At 46.2% G+C, this 12,021-nt stretch overlaps 1 pseudogene; it reads right to left on the bottom strand.

Moving 5' to 3' along the window:
- Positions 1-2,975: 2,975 nt before the first annotated feature.
- LOC143386112 (E3 ubiquitin-protein ligase RNF213-like) overlaps positions 2,976-12,021 on the bottom strand; it is a 104,299-nt pseudogene continuing 95,253 nt past the window's right edge.

Below are 12,021 nucleotides of genomic sequence, written 5' to 3' on the forward strand. Positions count from 1 at the left end.
AAGAAATATGAGCTTCAAAATGAAGTGAGAAAATGCTTCTGCAGCTACTGACTTAAAGAGGAAGGAATACTGACCTTGGTGGGGCCATGGGAAGGGAAAGGCAGCACATTGCAGACTGTGGAGCCCCCAAGCAGAAGCAGCCTCCAGAGCAGAGGAGGCTGCTGCATGTGCAGGGCCCTCCCCAGTTGGTTCTCTGAAGCACTCCACCAGCTGAGAAGGAAGCAGGCTCAATGTCCCTATAGGGAAGGTATGAGTTTTGCTAGCATTTTCTCTCTGGAGAAAGCACTTGTGCTTGTTTTTCCAACTGAACCTGGGATTCTAAGCATAGGCTTAGTGAACTTGAAGGGGTCAGAACATTACAGAACATGATGTGTGTGCCAATTGCTGCCAATTGCTGGTACCCAGCTCCAGGCCTCAGGGCTGCTGTCCCATGGAGCACTCTGCTGGCACTGTGACATGCAGCCTCACTTGGTGCTTCTGGCATCACATCAGAGATGCTTTCCATTGGCACACTGGTGCTCGTGAGCAGGCCAGAACATGGGTAAGTTTGGCTGGGCCCTTTGAACTGATGTTTTGATCACAGTGATTATCAGTGGAAGGTTGTTTTTGAGTTGAAATTAGCTTAACATCTAGGAGAGCTGAAATAATCCCTGTCTGTCTCCCTTAACAAGTGGCAAAATTTCATAAGCATTAGAGATGGTATGGAAAGGGTTTGAGGGCAAAGACTTGAAGTTCTATTTCTTTCACTGCCTTTATTTTCTGTTACCAGGATGTCTTCTCCATGCATAGTTTGCCTCACTGAGTTAGGTAGTTTTCATTCTTACTTCTTAGTAGCTGGGGCTTTGCTATTTCAGTGGTGTCCCTTTAAGAAGAAGACACCCCCCTTCCCCACTGAGACTTAAGCTTTATCTACTGTGGACAAGCTGTTCTGTTGTTGTTCCGTCCAGTGGAAGTTTACCATCTGACATTCTAGAGTGTGCTCTTCACTTCTGAACCATCTACTTCATGAATACTTTCAAGGACATTTCCACAAAAACCCACAACCATTCCCACAGTCTAACTGAGGTCTACATGGCATATATAGTAGCATGCTCCCAAAGAGAGGGATCCTTTAGCAGCAGAACTCACATTTATCAAAACAGCATTACAAGTATAATGACATTTACTTGTACTAGCCTGGTATATTTTTGTGTAAATTGTGCTAGATAAGACAGTTAAGGCTTTGAAAGCATAGCATACAAAATAAAACATCTTAATTAGAAGCAATTTATAATAGTGAAAAAATACCCAGGCCAACGGGAGAATAAGGGTCTTTATATCAAGGACTTGACACCTGATTCTACCTGTGAAGGTGTGGCAGTGAGGAACAGGTTGAGTCTGAGTGCCACCTGCTGGCCCTGGCAAGCTGCACCCTGACTCCCAGGCATCTAAGGCCAAGGTGCTTCTGCTCTCAGGTGGCAGGCATCTGGTGGGAGGAGGAGGTGGCTCTACATAGTCTGGAAGGTTCATCACAGCTCACTAAATGCAAGTGCATGTTGTGAAAGGAGCTACTACCTGAGGTCTGTCACTGTACTTCCTTCATCAGACGCTGTGAGAGTGATACATGGAAATGGAGTGTAGTGTTCCTTCTGTACCTACCTTTGCAGGTGTGCACAGGGCCTGTGCCAGGTTACCTTTTTTTGGTTTTGTTTTTGCAGTGCTGTGGGTTGAACCCATGGCCTTGTGAATATGAGGCAAGCACTCTACTACTGAGCTGTGCCCTTTGCCCCCATTTTGCATTTATGTAGCTGAAAAGTACACAGGCCTGATTTCAAGTTGATTGGGTCCCTATCTTTAAAGTACATGAAAAACAGGGCGCCAATGTGTGGATGGCTCTTACGGCAAACAGGTTCTGAGCTGTGAAGAAAAGGAATTTATCCGGAGGTCCAGGACATCAAAGTGGGTTTCAAAAAGAGACAAAACTTACAATGAAAAACACAGCACAAGATCGAGGCAAGTTAATTTCCCTTTTTCAGAAATGGAACTGGTTTTGTACTCTCTCTGAGACTCAGTTTTTATGGTATGGTTGAGACTGAAAGAAAGGAATGCACATACTCAGGGAAGCTGAGATCACACCAAGATTGCATGCTTATGTAGTGTAATAATACCTGACAACCAGAAACTCCCCATGGCATTGCCAAGAGCCTGCTCTGATCCATGCTGATGCTGTTGAATTTTCTTTAGAATCTCAAGATATGAGAACTGGAAGGCACTTTGGCTGTCAATCCACTCCATTTTATTCACAGGAAACCAAAACCCTAGCAGTGTCCCAAGTCCCATGCTCTTCACAGAGTTGTTGGCTCTCTTTGGCATCTGGCAGTGACTTAGAGTGGGGTCTGGGTTGGCTTTTGTTCTCGTGGCATTAAGGCATGTGTGGACACCCTGGCTTTCCATTAGTGAGAAGACAAAAATAGTGTGGTACTTTTTTCACATCTTGGAACCCAAGAAATATGAGTATAATACTCAGAATTTAAGGGACTGGGAAAAAGAAGAAAACCAGATTCTCTTCTGCGTATGCAGAATAGCATAGGGGGAAAAAAAAAAAAAGACCAGTAGCCCTACATTCTGCCTCTGTGTGGCAACATTAGGAAGCAGGAGGAACAGGCTGCAGACCCGACACAGGTCATTGCTGGGTGTGACCCCAATTGTGACTCTTCCTGTTGCTCTTTGAATGCACAGGATGGTGGTTGATTTCCAGTTTCAAGTAACTGCCATTCTCACCACTTGGTATTTATAATGTGACATGGAAGTTCTGGCATCTGCATGTATTCCAGAAACAGCTTAACTCTCAAAAAAGCTGTCAGCTGGCACAGTACATGCTGGCCTTGAATTCAGTGCTGTGGCAACACTTTCCTTCCAGGTGCTCCCAGAGGCACAGTGGAGGGGAGGGGAGGAGAGCTGTGTCTGCAGCACATCAAGAGATGGAGTGGAGAATCCTATTTTGCTTGCCTGTCCTGTTTCCGTGTAGCTGCCACTTTCCACACAGAGACACAGTTGGACAGCAGTATGTCTTCTGGGAACTGGGATTCCACTTCCAGAAGAACTTCATTCTCTTTGGTTTCCATGTAACTCATTAGAGTGTCCCTCAGGCTATAAAATCAAGCACAAGAGATAGTGTTTAGAGCATCAGGAGCCTATCAGCTCTCACTCTTTCCAGGCATTGACAGGACTGAGGTGCTAAATAAGATGGGAAATACTGAGGGTCAGCTTAAGGTCAGCCAGCTACCAAGTTCCTGAGCTAGACCTGGAGTCCCAGGCTCAAGGCTTCTAGAGGATGGAGCTTCCTCCATGATGCTCAGCTAGGCCACTTCAGGCACTCCACTGACGGGCCTGTCTGGCTGCATCAGAAACAAAGCTTTGCCATTCAGAAAAGGCAGGTGTTCCCTCGAATGGTTTATCTTACCAAAGGTTGTAAATTCTCTAGGAAGGATAATTTAATTGTTCACAGGCATGTGCCATATGGTCTGAGATCAGAAATAGCAAGTTTAGTCTGACTGTCCATCCAGAAAACCAAGTGAAGTGAAATGCCTGCCTCATACCACATATAAAAGTGAACTAATGAAAGAAATGTGCAACATAGAACTATAAAAGCAGCAGGAGAAAACATGAGGATATTTTAGCACCCTGCGATGTGATAAGGAAGGCCTTTAGTGTATGTCCCCATGGTGGCTTTTTTTTTTGGGGGGGGGGGTAACTGAGGATTGAACCCAGGGGTGCTTAGCCATTGAGCCACAACCTTAGTCCTTTTTAATATTCTATTTAGAGATAGGACCTTGCTGAGTTGCTTAGGGCCTCACTAAGTTGCTGAGGGTGGCTTTGAACTCACGATCCTCCTGATTCAGCCTCTAGAGCTCCTGGGATTGCAGGCATGTACCACTGAACCTGGCCCCACAGCGACTTTATGAAAAAATCCCATCAATTGACTTCTAATGCATTTGTAATGTGTACATCAGATTAATCTGTTCTATACAAAGATCTTTTAAAAATCATTAAGAAAGAGAAACTGGTTGGGTGTGGTGGCATATGCCTATAATCCCAGCATCTAAGGAAGCTGAGGCAGGAGGATTGCAGAGTTGAGGTCAGCCTCAACAATAATGAGGTCTTATCTCAAAAAATAAAGAGCTGAGGATACAGCTCAGTAGTTAAGCACCCATGAGTTCAGTTCCTGGTACCAAAAGGAAAAAAGAGATCAACTGCCCTGTCCAATAACCAAAAGCTACCAAGAGATAATTCAGAGGATGATTAAAGTGGTGATAAATTTAAAACTGTGCCCAACGACACAAGTAGGTGGGGAAACAAGTGAAAATAAGATACAATTTTTTGGCCATTAGATTGACACACATGTAAAATTAAGATAGTTTTGAATATCTTAGATTTCACACATTGGTGTAGCTTTTTCTACCTAATCTAAAATGTTTATCTCTTTGACATAGTTAGGTCTACTTGTTAGACAGAGGGTCCTGTTGTAAGTGGAACTACCTTCACGTCAGTGGGAAAAAGCAAACATTCTGCACACCTGCCTGCCAGCAGGTATGCACACCATACCTCCATTTAGGATTGAAGCTGTCCTGGGTCTGAGTGTTTCTTAGTTTCAACACCATCATTTCATGAAGCTCTAGGAGGAAAACATCCAGGTCTGTGTAATTCAGGAAGGCGCTGAGGAGCTTAGCACTTTCTGGGCTGAGGTCTGCTTTGTACTTAGAACTGATTTCCCTGAAGGGATCCTAAAAAAGATAAACAAGTGCAACATCAAAGCCTGGGAAGAGGGTGCATCTCCCTTAGTCTGGGCAGAGGCAGGGCAGACTCACTTTCTTCAGTCCCAGTAGCTGTTCGGACTTATGAGCAGAGAGGAACTGCCAGAGAGCAATGGCGTGTTTTAACTGACATCTGCTTAAGGCCTGGAAGAGGAAGAGAGTCCCAAGTAGAATGCAAAGGCTCACACCCTCCCTTGGTGCACACCAAGGACTCTGGGGGCTAACCCAGGGCACTCCTCCCTGTTTCCTCCATTTCCTGTCTTGAGGCCACCTCTGTTCCATCCAAGAGTCTACCTGTCTCATCTTGCAAACACATGAGTCTCCCACTCCTGCAGCAGCGGAGTGTCTGAGAGCATCATGCAGCGTACAGGTAGCCAGTGTCCTCAGTCACTTGTGCATCCCACTCTACTAGGTGGTCAGCACTGAGTGTCCCTTCCTCTCCTCTCCCCAGTGTGTGCTGCTATTTTATGGACTGGCTAGGGGTGGGGTTCGTGACTGCCCCTTTCCAGGGGTGCCTGTATTGATGCTCCCTGTTTGGTGGCATTCTGGCAGGAAATTAAGATGAGATGATGCTGATTCTCCTTGAAAGGCATATGGGACCCACCTTTAAAACTGGAGTCATTTGGTCACCCATTCGCAGGATGTCTTGGACATACACATTCAGATGCATATTTGGATCCCCACCAACTGTGCCTAGAAAGCCCAGAGTGACCTCTATAACAGACAGGGCTTCACAGACATCGCTGTAGGACTGAAGCTGTCCACTGATGGCACCCATGGCCGAATTGGGGAGAAGGCACTGAAACCAAAAGGAGGACAGAGGCTTGGGTCAGGCTATTATTTCTCCTACTTGTTAAGAGCCTAACTGTGAGCTGCCAGCAAGACCAGCTATTCAGCACTTGTGGTAAGAACTGATGCTTGTGCTTGAGCTGATGCTGAGTGTAGCAGCGTTTCAGACTTTGCACAGAAATGGGCCCGAGCTAACTGAATCCACCACATGACCCATGAGTACATGGAAAGGCACAACAGCTTCTCCATCTGTCAGTAGCAGAACCTAAGGAGCAGGAAGAAGTGAGTTCTCAACTTGTAGCACCATGATCATGACATCATCATTAAGAAAACAACCCCCAGTTGGTTGGTCTATACTCAAAGAAAGTTTGGTGATTGGTCATCCCGCTTCCTTCTCCAGAAAGCACTTGGCTCTTAAGGAGCTCCTGGGGTCCTTAGAGAGCCAGAGAGCCTGGTGCTCACAGCATACACCAGATGGGACTGGACTGTCCTTGTATATGTGAATGAAACCACCCTGCAAGTGAGGGTTTATTATGACCACCTGTGCCATTTTGTTCTTGATGTCCATAAAGAGATGTTCAAAGTTCCAATCATGTCTGTATACCAGCATGGGTATTCCCTAAGGTGAGAAAGAAAAAAAAAAAAGTTTTTGGAAATTAAATCTATAGTGGAGGTTTCCATCTGATGACAGATATATTCTTCAACAGTGACTCAGTGACTAAGTACCAAACTGGACAGTATATTCCTGGGCAAGGAATGTAGCTTTGTTGTCTCCTGATGACTCTGTTCCACCCCCACTCTTTTGACATAGTAACACAAGAAATCCAGCCTGGCTACAGTGGCCTTGCGGATATTGCCCTGTAGAACAGTGTATCTGCCGACCACAAGAGAGGAAGAGCGCTGGAGGAACAGGAATGGGAATGTGCACATTTGTGATCTATCTTGCGACACTGAGCAGAGACTGTGCACAAGGCAGCCACTCTCAGGATGAATTAAAAATGGCTTTGGGCTTAAGCCACTGACAGCCTAATTGCAGGCATGAGGGAATAAATACATCCTAGTATAACACCTGACTGGACCTGGAAGGATGAGGGCAGCCACTGGAAGGGACAGTGTGGAAGTGCCATTATACTCAGGGAGTCAGAAGGCAGGTCACAGGGTTTGATGCAGTAAGAAAGGAAGGGCCTGGAGACAGCTGGAAGGTCGAGCTGGGGTCAGGTGACAGGGCCTCTGTGACAGATGGGGGAGTGTGGTGGAGGCCATGTAATGCTGTCTATACACTGTGGACTGGCTGGGGGTGGGGGTTCCTGACTTCCCCTTTCCAGGGGTGCCTGTACTGATACTTCCTACATGGTGGTGTGGCATTCTGGTAGGAAACTAAGATGAAGTGGTGCTGCTGGCACCGGGCAGCTGGACCAAAGGCTAAATACTCTGACGTGAAGCCACGGCCATGGCAGTTAGAGGATGACGGAATGGGGAGGTCTGCACAGTGGTTTCTGGGTACCAACTACATATGCAACTGAAGGGGTGGCAGCAGTGAGGGGTTTTCTTGGTGGTACCATTAACTGTAGTGGAAACCCAGTCCACTGAGACTTGAGGATGCCCTGGGGGACAGGTGCAGATGGTGATGGTGATACAGAAGAGAGCTGGGGACACTTCCCAGCCCAAAGAAGGCATAGGAACCACAGACCACCAGTGGGGAGGAGATAACCCAGACGAGAGCCTGGGTGTCACTTAAGTCTGTTTACCCTGAAACCCACAGGGCTGACTGACACAAGCAAATCATTGACAGAGGGCCCAGCGTACCTTGAGGGTTAGCCGGGGCTTTCCCTGGAGGAAGCGGCTGCTAATCTGCCGCTGGATCTTGTCCAGGTCAAACTCCTGCAACGTCTCCCCACCTTGCTCCACTTGATACTGGCAGTTGGAGATAATCAGTGAAATCAGGTCTTGCTCCACTTCGTAACTGATAACATGCAGGTCAGTGACCTCTGAGGCATCCACGGAATAGCTGAGGGACACAAGATACAATTCTTGAGGTCCAGAGCAGGTGTATGGGGCCTAAGGCTTTGGTACATATGCTCCTGCTTCTGCCTTCGTAGTGTGAGCATGTGAAAACCATGTGCAAACACGGGGCTTTGTTGAGGAAGCCTGAGAGAGTGGTGACAAGAGCTGTTGCTGGCAGAGTCTGCAGCCAAACCTGGTGGCAGGGATGATGGGCTTCTTTAGTACCTGTTGTTTTCCTTGGAGAACTTCTCCACCATGTGGATGATTTCATTGTGAAGGTTAATCAAGTAGCTGACTAACGCAGTTGAGCAGAGACCCAAGCCCCGACGCCGGGGTAGGATGACCTCAAAATCTGTGTCCAGATCCAAGTCAGAGCTGCAGTAGTCTTTAGGTAACTTGATTTCACCTTTAAAAGACAGGATCATTCCTAAGCGGAGGGATTCTGCTCCAGGCATTTGGGTCACAGCCTGGAGGCAGGGGAGGAGGAGGGCAGCCATGGGCAGCCATTTCCATAGAGCTGGTCCCTGGCTGTTAAGTTTCAAGTGCTCTCAACTCTATTGTGATTCCATATTTATAGATTCAGGAGGACTGAGGATTACTTTGGAGGTTGATTCATGTATCCCAGGCACCTCCATCAATAGGTTGCAATTGCCACACACACAGCAGGGTGCTGGCAGAGCCACATGGAGGAGGACACTTACCATTGGTCTCCAGTGACCGCCTCAGTGCATTCCACGTGGACAGGAAGATGGTGATCCTGTTGTGGAATAGCTGCCTCAGCCCCTCTGTTGAACACAACACTTGGTAAGAGCCCCATAGAAACAACCCCTACCACTACCCTGACAAGAAACCACAAGGTGTGCTCCCAAGAACCTGACCCTGTACCTTCTTCACGTTCAGTAGCATGCCACATTTCAAGTTTGAGGTTGTGTGAGAGCTGGAGAAGGTGAGGACTTTCTAGTCACAGCAGTGGCTCAAGGCATGTCTCTGGAATTTGGCATCGTTTGCCTCATGTTCTAGCTTAGCATCTGAGCCCCACCCTCATGCCCCAACCTGAATGATCCTTTTGAACCACGACACATGGATGGTCCTGATCTTTTGTTGGAGCAGACAGCAGTCATACCTGAACTGTGACTGCTAATAAAATTCCTGATGGAACCGTATTCATCTTCTGGAACATTCTGGAATCGTTTCACTAGATCCCTTTGCAGGGCCAAAATCTCAGGTAAGAATTTCACCAGTCTTAGTTCTGCCTCCTGGAGAAGGGAAAGCAGCTCAGTAACACTTTCTCTATTTAACTGAGAAACAACATGAGGTGTATAGATTTTGGGGCAGGCGGGGACTTTCTGTGTGGTTTATGTGGTCAGTGGGTTGTTTTACATGATTATACCCTGAAACTTGCAAATGGGAAAGGGGAAGCCCATCCTCTCACCAAGTGGAGGGTTTTCAATATGTTAGACATGTCCTGCACGCAACCAATGTAGGATGAACAGGACCAAGTCCCCTCCCTCCTCCAATGAAAAGCTTCCTCAAGGGCTGAGCTGGGCCACCATCCCTCAATTTGACAAGAATCAACTCTAGATGACCAAAGACCCAGATGTAAGACTTGACCTCTGAAGCTGTCAGCAGAAAAATAGAGGAAACACCCCAAGACATTGGCACAGGCAATGGTTTTCTGGATAGGACCCCAAAACCACCTTTACCTGACAGCTGGTAAATACCCTGAGTATATAACTCAAAAAATTTAACAACAAAAATATCAAAGCAATCCAATTTAAAAATAAGCAAATGATCTGAATAGACACTTCTTAAAAGAATAAATACAAGTGTTTAACAAATATATGAAAAAATGCTCAATATCAGTAGCCATCAAGGAATTGCAAATCAAAACTATAATGAGATGCTATACCACCACAGTTAGAATGGCTGTTATAAAAAATAAGATAGGCATGGTGGTATCTGTAATACCAACTAATCAGGAGCCTGAGGCAGGAAGATCACAAGTTCAAGGCCAGCCTCAGCAAGTTCTAGGCCAGTCTGGGCAACTTAGTGAGACTTTGTCATATTGGGGGGAGCTAGGGATGGGGACTTAGCTCAGTAGTAGAGCATTTCTTGCCTAGCAAGCCCAAGAAGGCCCTGGGTTCAATTGCCACTAGTATCCCACCCTAAAAAAATAAATGAACCCAAACATAAAATAACAAATGCTCACAAAGATGAAGAGAAAAACGAAATTTAATATACTACTAGTGGAAATGTAATTAGTACCTCATAATGGAGAATAGTATGGAGGTTCCTCAAACTAAGAAAAACCTACCATGTGACTCAACTATCCCACTTGAAAGAAAATTAGCGTTTCAAAGAGGTACTGCACACCCATGTTTATGTGGCACCATTTACAATAGCTAAGACATGGAATCAGCCTAGAAGCCCATCAGCAGATGAATGGATAAAGATGTGGTTTATATACATAATAGAATATGATTTTAGCTGTAGGAAGAATGAACTCCTATCATTTTCAGAAAAATGGATAGAACTGGAGGATGTTATTTTAAGTGAAGCCAGACACAAAGACAAGATCAGTGCATGCTATAGGCATACACGGCAATATCACATCAATTCCCATTAATGTGTATAACTAATGAATTTATAAAAGTAAATAATTTGGAAAAAAGTTTTAAAAACTGACTCTTGGGCCCACTGTTGGGTGTGATGCTGCTGGAAGGAAAGACCAAGGCCTGGGGCAATGGTAGCTGGTGTGATTCCTGGATTTTGTTCTGAAGATCCAGGATCCAGCATCCTCAGTCAAATGACACTGTGTCTTAAAAAGAGATCACAACACTACCATAAAATTCTTTCTAGTGTGAGCACCAAATATTTCCAAATCATTCTGCTCCCTGCCATGGTACTGGTCCATGAGGGAGGTGGTGAGAACTTCTGCTGTGGCCCAGGAAAGCTCAAGTGGATAAAAGCTGCGGATGGTTTCTGGGCCTGGCAGATCCTACAGCCCCATCATTCAGCATGCTGCCTCCTGCCTGAAGGGCACAGGGAGGGCTCTGGTTTGGTTTTAGTGTGTATTCTTGACTGTTCACCAGGTACTTGCTGGTAACCACCTGTTCAACTTCTGGGGATGAAGACAAGGTGTCACAGTTGAGTGACCAGGGTGGTCCCTCCTGGCCTTCAAGTTCCTTACTGATCACCACTAATCCCACTCATGTGCATATTATACCTGTGACTTCAGCAGATGTTTTAAGACCTTTGTGCTCTCCTGAGACTGCTGCTACAGGTCTTGCATTCAGAATCACAGTGCTGATGGGGTTGGTTAGGGTTCTGCCTCTAGGAATGATGACTTTGAACCCAGGCACAGAGCCTCCCAGTCCTCAGCAGAAGTATTCCAGGAAAAGGGGGCAGCCCATGAAAGACACACCTTCTGTAGAAACTGCCAGAGCACGGGCACCACCTCCTTGCCGTTCTTTTGCTCCACGACATGCTGGAGGTACTCGACTGTGATCTTCTTCCTGCAGCTCCAAATCTTTGAGCAATGAACCACACTTTTCTGGGGCAGCTGGGGCAAGAAGCTTGCAGGGTCACCATATATGATTTTGGCCACAGGGCTAGAGCTGATGCGCTCATCCTGGCTGATGAGCATGCTCACAGTCAGCAGGGTCTTATCTAGATGCTGGATAAAGAAATGATATAGCATTCTGCAAGTGAGACATTGCCACAGACAATCGGGCAGCTCATGGCCCCACAGTGGCTCTTTAGGAATCTGCCTGCACACACTGGATGCATGATTTTGCTAATGACCTTCCTGAGGACAGTGGGCCAGCAGTGCTCTACAGATCAATGGGACCCCCTCCTGGACACAGGGCTAAGGAGTAGTCACCACTCAACAGTTACCTCCAGTTCAGGTAGAAGAAGAGCTTCAACATGTTTTTCCCAATTGTTTCTCTGTCCTTTGGTTGACAATTTTGCGTCAAAATTTAAATGCCCTACAAAGAAAACCAAAATGTGTGTATGTTATCCAACAAACAAAAAATGGCAATCTCCATACAGAAAACACTGAATAATGTTAATAAAGATAGTCTTCCTTTTGAGGTGATAACTTCCTAAGTTAGCCAGGTACTGCCAACACCAGCCTCCAGACCTTGTGAAGATACTTGAGCCTCTGACAACCTTCCAACCCAAAGCTGTGGTCTTAAAGGTATTCTAAACAAATGGTTAGGGACAGGACATGAACTCAAAAGCCTAGGGACACAGAGATGCTAACACCTACTCAGAGCTACCTCACTGCTGCCTGTTGGACTCCCGAGTCCGTGTGCTGTGGAAACCACACCAGAACAAGAGGCATTCGGCAAAATCAGTCTTGATAAAATAGGAAGCACATGTTAATGTTGGTTTCTGGCAAAGGTATCCCTGAAGGGAAAGGGATTCTTTG

The sequence above is a fragment of the Callospermophilus lateralis genome, chromosome 17, assembly GCF_048772815.1.
Source record: "Callospermophilus lateralis isolate mCalLat2 chromosome 17, mCalLat2.hap1, whole genome shotgun sequence".
Taxonomy (NCBI): domain Eukaryota; kingdom Metazoa; phylum Chordata; class Mammalia; order Rodentia; family Sciuridae; genus Callospermophilus; species Callospermophilus lateralis.